Source organism: Charadrius vociferus, unplaced genomic scaffold (assembly GCF_000708025.1).
Source record: "Charadrius vociferus isolate BGI_N301 unplaced genomic scaffold, ASM70802v2 scaffold4, whole genome shotgun sequence".
NCBI lineage: Eukaryota > Metazoa > Chordata > Aves > Charadriiformes > Charadriidae > Charadrius > Charadrius vociferus.
The window spans coordinates 129,764-144,162 of NW_009648150.1; the positions used below are offsets into that span (position 1 = coordinate 129,764).

General features: G+C 43.6%; 1 protein-coding gene across 1 annotated transcript in view; it reads left to right on the plus strand.

Annotated features, from left to right (window-relative positions):
• EPHA5 (EPH receptor A5) overlaps positions 1-14,399 on the plus strand; it is a 183,689-nt gene that overhangs the window by 45,386 nt on the left and 123,904 nt on the right. The gene's annotated exons all lie outside the window — the stretch shown is intronic.

The window sequence follows — 14,399 nt, forward strand, 5'->3', positions numbered from 1 at the left end:
TGGATGGCTGCACACAAAGAGTTGCAGTCAATGGCTCGATGTCCAAGTGGTGCCCAGTGACAAGTGGCATTCCTCAGGGGTTGTTACTGGGACAGGTGCTGTTTAATATCTTTGGCGATATGGACTGTGGGACTGAGTGCACCCTCAGCAAGTTTGCTGACGACACCAAGCTGTGTGGTGCAGAGGGAAGGGATGATATCCAGAGGGACCATGACAGGCTTGAGAGGTGTGAACCTCATGAAGTTCAACAAGGCCAAGAGCAAGGTCCTGCACATGGATCACAGCAATCCCATGCACAAATACAGGCTGAGCAGAGAATGGATTGAGAGCAGCTCTGGGTAGAAGGACTTGGGTGTGTTGGTTGATAAGAAGCTCAGCCAAGAAGCTCAAGCATTCTGGGCTGCATCAAAAGAAGTGTGGCCAGCAGGTCGAGGGAGGTGATTCTGCCCCTATACTCCCCTCTGGTGAGACGCCTCCTGGAGTACTGCATCCAGCTCTGGGGCTCCCAACATAAGAAGGACATGGACCTGTTGGAGCATGTCCAGAGGAGGGCCACAAAGAAGATCAGAGGGCTGGAGCACCTCTCCTGTGAGGAAAGGCTGAGAGAGTTGGGGTTGTTCAGCCTGGAGAAGAGAAGACTCTGGTGAGACCTTATATCAGCCTTGCAGTACTTAAAGGGGGCTTATAAGGAAGATGGGGACAGACTTTTTAGTAGGGCCTGTAGTGATAGGACAAAGGGTAACAGTTTTAAACTAAAAGAGGGAAGATTTAGACTAGATGTAAGAAGAAAGTTTTTACTGTGAGGGTGGTGAAACACTAGAACAGGTTGCCCGGAGAGGTGGTAGCTGCCTCATCCCTGGAAACGTTCTAGGTCAGGTTGGACAAGTCTCTGAGCAGCCTGATCTAGTTGAAGATGTCCCTGGTCATTGCAGGGGGGTTGGATTAGATGACCTTTGGAGGTCCCTTCCAACCCAAACTATTCTGTGATAACAAATTATCAAATTGGTATGTTTCAGATGAGGAAGGGAGACCATTACTTGAGTTGTGTTCTAATTTATATATATGAAACTTGCTGGATTGGCAGTCCTTTGTATGGAAATCTTGATGGCTTCTTCATTAAGCTTATGTTCATTCAACTTCTGTGGACCTGTCATCATTTGTACCGGTGCAAAGCGAGTCCAGATGTTTAGTTTCCTTGTGTGTTTAGTTTCCCTGTATGGGCAAGCTGAGAAGACATGCCCCAGGGGTCAAGATGGAGCTGCCTGCATGTCAGTGAATGTATTTAGCCATCCTAATAGTAAATATTGTGGTTGAGAGGCAGTGGTATTCACAGGGGAGCTGAATCACTGCAGTCGCTTCAGAGCAACAAAGAGCGGAAACTGTACCAGCCTTGAAGATGAATCGGTGCTGCAGTGATTAAAAAGATATACATTTCCCATGTTCCACGTAGGAGTCAGCATTGTTTTCCCTGGGGTTTTTTGTCAGTCTGTAAATAAAAGATGCTGACGGTTTCCTTGGGGAGCAGCTTAAGGTCTGAGAACATCGTTTACCATCAGATATTCCTCATTAGGCTGTGTCTGGCATAGGAGAAGGTGGATAGGGTGCTGAGCTTTGGCACTTTCCCTCTCCCTGTCTGAGTCACCTTTTTGGAGCTTGGTGTCCCACTACCTCGCTGACATGAGAGAATACCTATGAATACCTATCAGCCTTCCCAGGCATTTGAGAGGGTGGAGGGGAGAAGGTTTCTTGGGGACTCAATGCTATGTGAAGTCAGAGAAATCCAAATAAACACTGTGTGTCTTGGCACGGGGCTGGGAGCCTGCATATTTGCAAGCACGGGGCTGGTGCCCCGTGTAATGAGTACTGCTGCTTTTCTTCCATCCATATGTGAGGGGCTTGGCAAGCAGGCCAGGGAAGATGAGGGGCAGCTTGTGAGCCCAGTCATTGTCCTGCTCTTTAATTATTACTGTTTTCAAATCCCTTTCAGAATTCACAGCTCAATTTATGTGCTAGTTGGCCCTTTTCATAATCAAAAGATGGAGACTACAAAAGTCGGGGTGTGCATTCTCCCGGCAGTGCCCCTGCATGGCTGTGATAATTTATCTGTGGCAAATGTCCTGTTGCCTTGTGGCGCTTGACCTCTGTCAACCATCACGTTTTCTGCTGGGTCTGATGGCCTCCAATGTGAAAGCTGGTCCGGGAAGGAAAAAAGTTGAGGGAAGAGCAGCTACTGAGTGCTGTGGTGCTGCTGGAGCAGGGGGATGCTGAGGCACAGAGGTGGATGCTGCTGCAGGGTGGGTTCCTGCTAATGAGGATGGTGATAGAGGAGTAGAGACCATGCAGCTCCTTCCCGAGACGGTGGGTGAGGAATTCAGCACGGAGTGCCTGTTCAAGTGAATTATCCACAGCTCCTCCTAAGGCACAAAAATAGGATTCCTCATTTTCATCACCTCCTTGGGCTTCCTGTGTCTGCCTCCTGCTGCTGTCCCCCATGAGATCTGAGGGGGGATTTTATTAATGCTTATAAATACTTAAAGGGAGGGTGCCAGGGGGATGGGAACAGTCTTTTTTCAGTGGTGCCCAGTGATAGGACAAGAGGTAACGGGCACAAACTTGAACATTAGAAGTTCCATCTTAACATGAGGAGGAACTTCTTTACTTTGAGGGTGGCGGAGCACTGGAACAGGCTGCCCAGGGAGGTTGTGGAGTCTCCCACTCTGGAGACATTCAAAACCTGCCTGGATGCCGTCCTGTGAACCTGCTGTAGGTGACCCTGCTCTGGCAGGGGGGTTGGACTAGATGATCTCCAGAGGTCCCTTCCAACCCTGACCATTCCGTGATTCTGTGATTTTTCTTCCTCGGCGTGTCTGGCTCTTCTCTTGCTGTTGCACACGCCGTGGCATTTCACTGGAGCTGCTCGAAATGCAGCTATAATTATCAAGTACATGTCTGCTCTCATTCCCTCCCACTCACCCTCTGGTACGTTGTGCCAGGCCCTGCTTTTCCCTGCAATCCCCCTTGCTCATTCCTCGTGCTTCCACTTCCCCTCTCCCTCCTTCCCATTGCCTCCTGGGTGTGGGAGAAGCGCCCCCCTGCACCCCATAGCCCTTCCCACACTTTTCCAAGCCCACCAGTGGGAGGAAGCTTTTTTGTGGTATCCTTGTTGGGAAGGGGCAATGTGCTTGGATGTAGATTGCCTTCTGCCCTGGGATGCCGGTTTGCAGTGTCATCAGGATTCCTTGCAAGAAGAATCATCGCCCTTTTTTTTTTTTGTTTGGGTTTTTTGTTTGTTTGGGTTTTGCTTGGTTTGTTTTGTTTGTTTTTTTGGACAGGCAGTTTTAGTCTGACATAGCAGTATGTGCAGGAAGAAAGGAGATGTAACACCCTTCCTGCCCCAGCAGCATCCCAGGCGGCTCGGATGGGTGGAGCGGCAGGACCCGGCATCTGGGCTCCCCTGGCCCGCTGAGTGAGTGGGACTGGGGAAGACCCCAACCTCCCAGCTGCTGGGGATGGCGTGCATAATGGGATGAGCTTTCTCACAGGCAGACGTGAGAGCAAGGAGTGTGGGTACAGTCTGGGCCTTTGGGGATGCTGTGTCGTCTGCTTTTTACAAAAAGATGGCACTTGCAATTTTTCCTGGTTGAGAGTTTGCTTCTAAACGGCTTATTTATTTTTTGGCCCATCACAGAGTTGGTAAGCATTTTTCCGTGGAGGTGGTTTATGATGTTTGTCCTGCCTATCTGGAGTTGAGAAGTATCCATTTGTACCTTTGGAAAAGTCAGTGTAATTTTGCAGGAGGCTATTTTTGTTGGTATCTAAGTTTCAGGAAATATTACCATGTTGCTTGTGAGATGCTAAGAAAATTTTTCTCTCCTGGGTGTTTTCCTTCCACTGATAATTGGTCAGTCTCCAAGGCCAGCCCTTTTACAGAGAAAGCAGACATACTGTGCACTGATTTATTTTTGATCAGTTCTTTCACATCATTGTTGAGAGGTGTTCACCATGAAAGAAATATGCAAACCTTCTTTTCACTCTTCACGGTAATAAAATTGGTAAAAGAACCTTGAAGTAGAAATTATTTTCTTAATTTCTTGGTAAGTTTGTGGAAAGTGAAGGGGAGGTTATCCCATTTGTTAACAGGGCTTGGAAAACTCCCTTGGGAGATGCTGCTATCCATTATGGCTGCGTGTCTATGCAGAAATAAGAGTCTGCAAAAATAACCAGATGCGCCTAGTACACTGAAAACAAGAGTCATGATACTGCTTTGAATAATACACTACTGAGGGATCTTGCCGGTGGTAAAATAAGATATAACATGGGAGTATCAAGAGTGATGTATGAGTGCTGAAAACCAGGAGGTAGCTGGGTGTAATGTGTAATTACTTAAAAATATCTTTTAGTTTATCTTCTCCACAGGCTTTGATGGATCAGAATTTTCTGGTCTTTTTCTAAAAGCAGTAATTTTCTTTTTTCTTTGTTTTTGTGGAAAGTAATGAACTGAACCCAAGCTGATTTGTTTCAAGAAAGCTTCTACCCTGTTAACTAGGGACATAAAGAATTCATGCTGAAAATCTTACGAGCCTGAGTTGCCTATAGCTCACAGTTTTCATGTTAACCCGTCCTTTGGCTTTACCTTTTTTTCTGGTGGAAGGGATGTTGGAGGGAGGGGAAGGTGTTTGCATCCCTAAAAATACATGTGGTGCTTAGTAGAACAAAACCGGTAAACTACTACAAAGCAGTATTTGTCAAAAGTGGTCAGTAAGCACAGAGTTCAGTAGGTTTTTCCAGCAGGTGGATGTAGTGGGTGGCTGGGGCAGGGCTGATGTACGGGTCAAGTGGCCAAAGGGAGATGTCTTAGCAACATCCAAGCTTGGGGAGAAATGTGACACGAGACGTGGGCTCAGACTTGTTAATATTGGCTCATCTTGGAAAAGAGTAAGTTTCAGACTATGCGGATTGCTTCAGTTTTTGGAAAAAATGTAGAAAAAGCCTTGGGATTTAGCAATCTGTGAGGCTTTCTCACCTAACCTTTTCATATTGTTTTTTTCACAGAATGCAATTTATGAAATGGGGTGGTTTTAGGGGATTGGTATTCATTTCCAATTGATAGGTCCCAGTTTGTCTCAAGCCAAGAGTGACCAGATGTAATTACCATATGGTGACCATATATAAATAGTTAATGGGAGTGTGGGAAAAGGGAGAGGCGAGGAAATGGGTAGAGTATTGGCTGTGTGTTTTTGCTTTTTGCAGTTATCAGTATCCCAGTATTGCAAATGTATGCATGCAGAAGTTGTGCAGTTTGCTTGAAAATCATGAATTTTAAATCCTACTTATTTGTTGAATTCTTTGATTTGCCTCACAGATTTTGAGTTTTCATTTTCAAGCTTTGCTTGGCAAATGTGAACCCTGCAAACCCAATTAGTAAAAGAAGGATGGAGGCTGTGATTCTAATGGGTCATTTAATGTAAAATACCAAATATGATGAAAATAAGAGACCTGGCAAGAGTGAGAGGAAAACATAAACAAACCTTTTTTAGCTGATACTGATTGCTTAATGCTGCAACTGGGGGGCTTGCTCCAGGAATAACTGGGTTAGGTTTTCTGGCTTGAATTCGCTACTAGGTGAGATGAGATTGGTATAATAAAACCCATTTGGCTTTAACATTTCAGTAGTTTGCACCTAATGTCTTTTTCATCAGAGGGGCGAATAACTGTACCCATCTGAAGATCAGCCTCTCTGTCTGCATCAGTAATAGTTGCCAGGAGGACTTGAAATAATAGAGGTGAGTTTTGGGAATATGTACTGCTTTCACTTAGGCTATATGAATTCTCCCTTGGATAAAAACAAATGTTAGTCCCCAGTGCTGCCATTCTGTCACTCTTCTTTCCCAGCAAATTAAGATACTGTCCACACTGTAGTAAATTATTTAAGATCAATACACTTGGCAAGTTCTTATCTTGTCCAGTAGGCTTAAGATGAAAAATTATACAGCATGTTTCCAAACGAAGTGTTGCATACATGATAAATAGTCATTAAATTGTGCCTCACAGATGACATCATACCTAATAATACATTAGGGGTGTTTGTATCTCTGCAGCTCCTAGGAGTCAATTGTTTTGTCAGCTAGTGCTGCCTCATGAAAGTAGCAGATTTTTTCACCAGGGCCAGCTAGCCACAAAGGAGAAACTGAAGCAGATGTGTTAGTGGTAAACATGGCATTGTAAGGCCCATGTAGGTGAAGTGAATACTTAGAAGTTGTGGAGAACCTTGAGGTTGATGCTTTTTTCTCTTCATCTTACTGACAATATCAAATAGCCAAGGTGCAGAAGCAAATGTTCAGCTTTAAAATAATGGGGAGCAACAGTAATTTTCTAAATGGGGGTTTGCACCTCCAAGTTGAGCATAGGCTTAATGCTTGTGTAGTGACATGCCTAGAAGGAAGATTTTAGGTTTTATTGATTTATATTTATTAACTACCCAGTCACTAATGGCATCTACATGAAACTCCAGGCTCAGTCCAGGTTAGAAGCTGCTTATGAAAAGCTGAAAGCTGCCTCCTAGTTGTAGTACTATTATTTACACATCGAGTTACACTTCATATATTTCACTGTTGGTATTAATCTGCAAGCAGTCAGTGTACCTATTTGTATCATATGTGGCATATATCATATACGCCTTAACTGGTTTAGCCTTGTTCTAAAAGTGTTTTTCTGTTTCCTATGAATGAAAGTGCTGAACATTTTGTTATTTTGGGGAGTGATGAGCAGGTGTGAATTATAACAAATTTGCATGGCCTTTCTTTGCAGCAGTTGCAAGTCTTGATGTAACTGCTAGTTTTTCTTTGTAGCTGTAGCTCCTCCTTGAGCTCTGTTATGTAAATGTTTGAGCACTTTCTCCCGTCCCTTCTTAAAATGTTCAGCTTTAAGACTTTATACTGGGATGGAGGTGGTCTCTGATTCCCCTTCTCAAAGCTCACCTGTGGCAAACCCTGGAGATGCAGACTGTTCCAGATGTCTGCAGCACAGTCTCTTCACACACCACCTGTGCGATGGTGCACTGCAGCTGATGGGGGAGCTGCAGGCACCTCATCAGCTTGAAACCCTGTTCCTCATCACAGTCTTGTCTTTGGTGAGAGTTGTTTGTAAAGTTTTCTCAAAAAATTGTACCCAAGGTAGTTTCTGCCTTTTGTGTTTTCCTGAACACAGGTGTTAAGGTGGTAGTACCCACTGGGTATTGCGAGAATGATGTTTTTGAGTTTAAATAGGCTCACAACCTACTTGAAATCCTGAAGGCACTAATGCAGACTGGATCCAGTACTGAACTGGCAAAGGTGAAAGCACGGAAAAAATACGAAGCAAAGGTTTTGACGCTGGTGCATCCTTGCTTGCTGCCAAAACAATCTGTATGTGTCCAAAAGACTTTAAGGTAGTGAAAGTTACCCAGCAGTACAGTACGGCCAGAAAATGTCAGGGTGAAGAATGCTTTAAAATGGGAGTTTCTTATGACAAAGAAACACTTGTCTTGATTAAAGCAAAAATACCACTTGAAAACATTTGTGACTTTGATGACGTTCATCTCTTGACTCTGTTTACTGTGTAGAGTGTGTTTCAAATGCCTAAATTCTTTTCATCTTTCACTACAGAGGGTGCTTGATGCCCCAGTAGTCTTGGAGACTACCCAAGTCAGTCTTAGACTGTTTTCAGATTGGTTTTGATGTGATCTAGAGAGATGCTCTGCAGTAGATTATCCCTCTAAGAGGAACCCAGCAGGTTTTACTGAAGCATCCGGCTGGGATGAAGGGAGAACAAGAAGCATGTGGTGCTCGCTGATGCGCAGAAGGACCATGAGGTGATGAGGAATCGTGCTTGTGGCATGGGAAGCATTGGGGGACCATGGTGCTCATGGGAGTGGGCATGACTAACCAGCAAATGCTTGTGGCCATTTCTGCGCCACGGGCTTTCCTGGCTGCTCGTCTACTGCTGCGAATTAATTTGGAGAAGCGCTGCGCTGTCTGTTGTGATTTTACTCAAAAGAAGGAGCTGATAATTGTGTTAAATTGATCCTGCAAACAGTGGGGAATGATGGTTGTTTTCCATGTTCCCACCTTCACAGTCCCAGGGCCTGTGTTCCTGTGAGGACTTCCTTAAGCCCTGAGAGCTGTCACCCAAGATACCTCAGTGCATCTGTGAATGAAGGATTTAACAATTTTTTATGCTATTTGATGCTGTTGGAGGCTTTTCTTCTTGGTGGCCCGGCTGTTGGCTGTCCTTGGTCAGTCCCTTGTTTTGAGTGCTGAGGCCTCCCGCGCAGAGGATGTGCTTTTGGACTTTTGTTTTCTGTGGGGTTGCAGGGCAGAGACCCTCCTTGGAAGGGAAGGGTCATCTGAGACACTCCCCAACCTCTTCCTTCAAGTAGATACTTGATGTTTTTATGGTGAAAGTAATTGGGATTTGGTGTGTTGATAGTGGATGGTAGTTGTGTTGCTGGCCATCAGCAATCACCTCATCCACTTGCTCTGAACTCACCTTACTATGTGTGAATGCAAAAGCTGAGCTATCGAGTCTTCCTTGCTTTAGCTGTCTAATTCAGTCATCCTTATAAACCACTCTTAGCCTAATTCCAGCAACGCGCTTTTGCGTTCTCTCAGGGTTTTTGAGTGTTTCCATGCAGAAGATAGGGCAAAAAGAGTAGGGGAGAGTGTGGGAGCTGAACCACAGTTGCAAGCCAAAATGGTGAATATGTTTTTAGGAGAAATTTTTAGGATGAGAGGTGGGACAGTCTCAAGTGGCTCATTCAGAAACCGGTGGAAATCTACCTTTTTGACTTGTATTTTTGGTTGGAATTTAAGGACTGTAGGGAGAAAACAAAAGAGTGAGAAATAGTGGCTGGTATGGTGGGAGTTAAGAAGGTTTTGTAAAGGAGCTTTTATAAAACAAAAAGAACTCACTACTGAAGAATAAAGAAAGAATACTGTTTTACCTGTTAAAACATTTTATTTTGATTACCTGTGGCTGGATTTAGTTCACTACAGTAGTGCTTATTGTAGGAATGTTACAGCTATCATGCAGTTCAGGTAGGACACGTACTTTCTGGCATTATTGCTGACAGTAATGAAAACAGTGTTTTCATCACACGTAAAAAACATGCATGTCCTAGGTTAGTCTGCAAATGACATTACTTTAGTGCTAGCAATACAACTACAAATTATGTTCAGGAAACATGACCTTGAAATATTTGTAGTTTTACTTCTTTTTGCATGTTTCGTGTGCTCTACAAATCTTTCTCCAAACCTCTGTTGTAGGGCAATAATGTGTAAGACTCAAGGAGCTATCATAGATGTCGCCATGTTCTTCTGCTCCCTGTGTGCTTATTTTCTATTGTAATGCTTGAAGCATGTTAGGATATTATACTGTTTTTCACGTTGTAATTAGTTTCTTTCTGTGTGGGTGTGGGGTTTTTTTTTGCTCTTGGGCATGATAATCCTGTGTTTTTGTTCTGAAAGTGTAGTGCAACAATTCGTGGTGTTTTGAGAAGGAACTGGAGCCTTATGTCTGTTCATATATATGAACTTCATGCACTATGTTTTGAGGGAAATCACAGTTGGCCTAAACTTTTGAGAGCTTTTTAGGATCCCAGCTGGAGGATTCTTCCGTGTGACTGGTCTCCTAGCGAAAGCTGAATCCACATAATCAGAAAATTGGAGCTGTTTTTGGGTCCGAATGTTGGCCTCTAAAAAACGTAGTTACCAGCTTTTGCAAATCTTACCTCTCTTCCATTTCAGCCCATAAAGCCTCGATGTTTTTTTCCTGTATTCTCTTGTGGCTCGAAATTACCTATGCAGGACGGATGGCAGAAAATGTTGTTCCCTCTGCCCACACCCAAAGGAATCCGAGAAGGGAGGAAGTGTCCAAATCAGAAGCCAAGTTTTAGAAACTTCTCAGTATCTTGTAGTGCTCATGGAGATAAAGAACTTGTTTCAGGATGTGTGTTGGGCCTTTGAAGATCAGCTATAACTGCACTGTGTTGCACGGAGCTCTTTGAATACCTGACCAGTGGTTTACATGGTCAGGATTAAGTCGGTTCTGTGCTTGGGAAACACGGGCTGGGACTGTGTGTGTGTCCTCTCGCTGTACTTGGATGCTGTGCCTGTCTGAACAGCTAACACCTATGCTGGGTACTTGGGGAGCCTCGTCTTGCCCATTAAATTCAGTAAAAGTGGAGGTATTCTCCCTTTACATCAAAGGGAACCTATGCCACCTTGTTCCCTGCCAGGCTGGATAGGGAAGGCGTAATGATTAGGTGAATAAGTGGAGAGGAGAGAGGAAGATCATCTGTTTCTGTGGCTACTTGCACAGCATTTCCACATGCCAAAATGCAGCCAGGATTCAAAGAAAAATGAGGTCGTATTTGTTTGGAAAAAGAAAAAAATCTGATCTTGTCTTACCGTCTTGACAAGCAACTGGAGAAATAGCTGAAGTATTCAGAAGAAATGTTGATGCACCATCAGGACAAAATATTAAACAATGGTTCCGCTGAGTCACTTGCATCCATGCATCGACTCCCGTGCGATTGCCCTGACTGTCAGACTTAGCATCGAAGTGAGTAGAAGTTGCTAGAGCACAAGGTTTTTTTTTCTCCTTGGGTGAATAAGTAGATGTGCAAATAAATGTTGAGAAGACTAATTTCAAGTGAGTCTTGCAATGGGGGCAAGATTGTTTCTCCCTCTGAAAGTTCAGCCTTGCTCTGGAGACTTATGGCTCAAATGTATTGTTGAAAGTGCATTTTTAGGAAGATGCACAGCCTGATGTCAGAGGACTAAATAGGAAGTGCAGGGGATTGATGCAAATCTGGGGAAGGCATTGCAGTGTGCTGTGAACATAACCATCTCTGCGCAAAGAGCGGTGGCTGGGATGCTTGAAACAGGGCTTCTGACCTTGGGTATGTCTCTTTTTCTGCCTGTTTTCCACCTTTTTGTCAGTTCAGCCTGGTTTTACTGCCTTTTGAGGCAAAGTATACCAAATGGCACAGAGATTTCCTAACCTTGTATGGGGCATATTGGTACTGCTATATTACACATAACAGTATGCTTGGCACTTGATTTTTGCATACCCATCTGTTTGCCCTTACTAATGCTAGCTATCAGCTGAGAGTCCAAGAGCATTTCTGCCTTACCCTGGACGTTTGCATCCATTAAAGTATTAATTAAAAGAAGGGAAGGGAGGATGAGCAGTTGGAAAACAAGGTTTGCAATTAGTAGGAAGTGAACCAACTGAGCCCGGAATTTGCTGAAGCTCCTGGGAGATGGTCAGACCTGCCCTCGTGCACACGCTCCCCATGTGGCAGCACACAAACACCAGGGTGCAGCACAGGCAGCCCGGGTGCCTAATATTTATTGAAAATGAACAGCCTGTGAAATCGCTGTGAAAACACTGCATTGTGGAAAGACTGCGGAGAGACCCCAGGGCAGCTGTTGGGACGAGACATCACAGATGCTCCTTTGGAAATGAGTGATTTGCTGCTGAAGAGCAGCCTGGCTCATTTGTGGAGCGTGCCCTCGGCGCTACCCACACAGGAAAATCCACTGTGCTGGCTGCTTATGTTGTAGCAGGATGGGGTTGACATGTTAAGTGCTTCCCTTGGAGTTTTACAATAGGACTTTCAAATGCTGCCCAACAATGCGAATGGGTGAGTTGATAGCACTGCTTACTGCATTATGGAAAGCCTCACTGCCCTGCATTTATTTGCTGTCTGTCTGGCCTTAATCCTGAATTTTACAATATTTATAGATCAAAACTAAGGGAGAAGGAAAGAAGGATTTGAACTTTTTCAGATTCCAGTGCAGTCCAGAAATTTGCCTTGGTTCAATAATTTAAAAAACTTATACACAGACATGAAAGCAGTACTTTGCAGCTGGGCATTTAATGTGTCCAGAATAAAGCCTGAGCTGAGCTGGGAATCTAACACTTTTTTTCCTCATACAAGCAGGTATCCTCTTGAGATGCTCAAGTTTGACAGTTTCTAAGTCCAGCCATTAACCACCTTAAGAATTAAGGCAAACACCTTAGCTGCAGATCTTGAAAGACTCCCACATTTCATCAGACTCTGTGCAGGCTGGCTGCTGGGATGCAAACGTGTTTCCTTCCAGGTTCATGTGCTGCGGAATGTGTCCGCGCTCCTGCCCAGAGTTTGGTGATAGAGGAGGTAGACATGCTGACCTGAGCCATGGCCATGTTGCCAGCCTATGGTGTAAGCATATTCTGGAGTCTATTGGTAGATGGGGTCAAATCCAAAAATGGATGTAGGCATGTAAAAAGGGATTCAGATGGTCTTCTGGCACTGAAATACCAAATCCCTTTTCCACGCTCTCTCCATGCAGCAGTGTCATACTCTGGAGGTACCAGACCTTGTTAGGTACCTCTGACTTGAACTGAAAAAAATCCAGGGCCCCTACAGTTACTCCTGCACAGAGAAAGTTTATTACATTATTGTGCTGCTGAGACATAGAGACTGACCACCAACACCAACAGACGGGGCTCCTCATATAGAAATGGGAATGTGTTTCTGCTGCCCAGACTCCTGGAAGTCCTCATAGCTAAAAGGTTTAATTCCTTCCTGACAGGAGGATGGGAAGTGCTGATTTGGGGGCACAATTGAAAGAATTTGGATTCTCTAATTGTATTTCTCTTCTTAATATGTTGGGGTTTCTTCTCTGTTTAAACTTGACTGGTTGTGTTAGGTTTGTTCCGTAAATAGCTTCCTCTCCTGTACTGTTGTTGCACATGAGTTAAATAGCAAGTCACTCTGAATTGTAGGAATGTGGGAATTGCTACAACTGTGGATAGTTGTAATACCTTTTAAAGCAGGTCTGCTATACCAATCCTGACTTTTTCTTCTTTTGGTTATTTTGACATGAGAAGTTTTTCTGGAAATGTTTGGCTTTTGTTGGCCATCTCATAACTGTGCGGGAGGCATCAGATGCAGTTCCTCCATTTTTGCCTGTCCTTGGAAAAAGCCTGCATCAGTAAAAGTACTTTGCAGGTAACTAATATTTTTGGCTATTTGCAGCCAGTGAGTGCCATGGAAGTCTGCAGCTGAGCTGCTGGATGGAAGAATAGCTTGCCTTTTTTTTTAAAAAAAAAAAAAAAAACAAAACACCCAAAACACCACACCACACCACTGTTTTACAGAACTGTTTCTCATTTATTTAGGTCATCTGTTACAGGGGGAGCTACTACCCCTGCTATCTTTATGCTGCTTGTGATTTATTTTCAACTCAAGTATCATGCTGGCATCACACAGGACATTTACAGTTCTGAACTGAGGTGCCTCCCTCCTTGCTTGGTGGTAATGCCCTATCAACTCCAAATGGCAATTAATACTGTTTCCCCAAAATGACTTCTGCAAAAATAAAGTGTAATTGGAAAGTAGTTGCCCATTACAGTGATTTATCTTGTCAGTGACTGATTTGTTATTTAACTCTAAAACATTTTATTGATGTCTTTGGGAAAGTGACTACGTGACCTAAGTAAAAATGTTGAACTTATTAATCATGGTAAGTTTTCTCTGCTGGGTTTACCATATACATGAATTATGGAGCTTGTAAAATAGTCTGTTTATTATTCTAAGAAAATACAGTTCTGTACTACAGGCAGCACATAGTTTTAATTTTATTAGTGTTAAAAAGAAAATGTTCAGTAGATAAAAAGGTTAAGTGCAAGTTACTTGGTTCACTTTTTATAGAGTCCGTTTGAAGATAAAGATGCTGTGTCCATAGTGAATAGTATTGTTGTTATTAATTTCCAAAACCTGAAGTTCTTATTAAGTTGCAACTGAGAGTAGAATCACCTCTTTCCCCAGGGGTGATGGATTGCAACAATTTAGGCCTTTTTGAGCCTTATAGATTCCAAAATTTCTACAGATTTATTATCTTTAATATAAGAAAATAGCCTGTATTATCTATCGGATTCCTTTACATTTCTGGTGGAAAGCAATATGACTAACAATGGTAGCACCCCTCTTTGCTGCAAGAGTAATAACTGTGAAGGCCGGTTTTGAAAGCATAAATGCCAGCCTTGGCTGAGTTGTGGCATTTCTCACAGAAGTGGGGAGAGTTGAAGAAAAAGATCTGGAATATTTCTGTAGAAAAAAAGTAAGAAAAGGAGAGGGAATGCAGCTCTGCTCATGACAAATTGTTTGAGATGCCAGAAACCAGCAAAAGGATGTTACAGATCCTGGGAGGAAGAGTTGGCTGTGTTATAGAGGAGGAGCTGAAGGACAAGGTCTTCCTTGTGTCTCTGCTGTCCAAGATAGCGTTGAGCTATATGCAAAGAGGAGTCAACTCAACTTGAAATCAATTTTCCCTTCAATTGGAGCGTTTTCTGGGACTAATGGGGAAAGA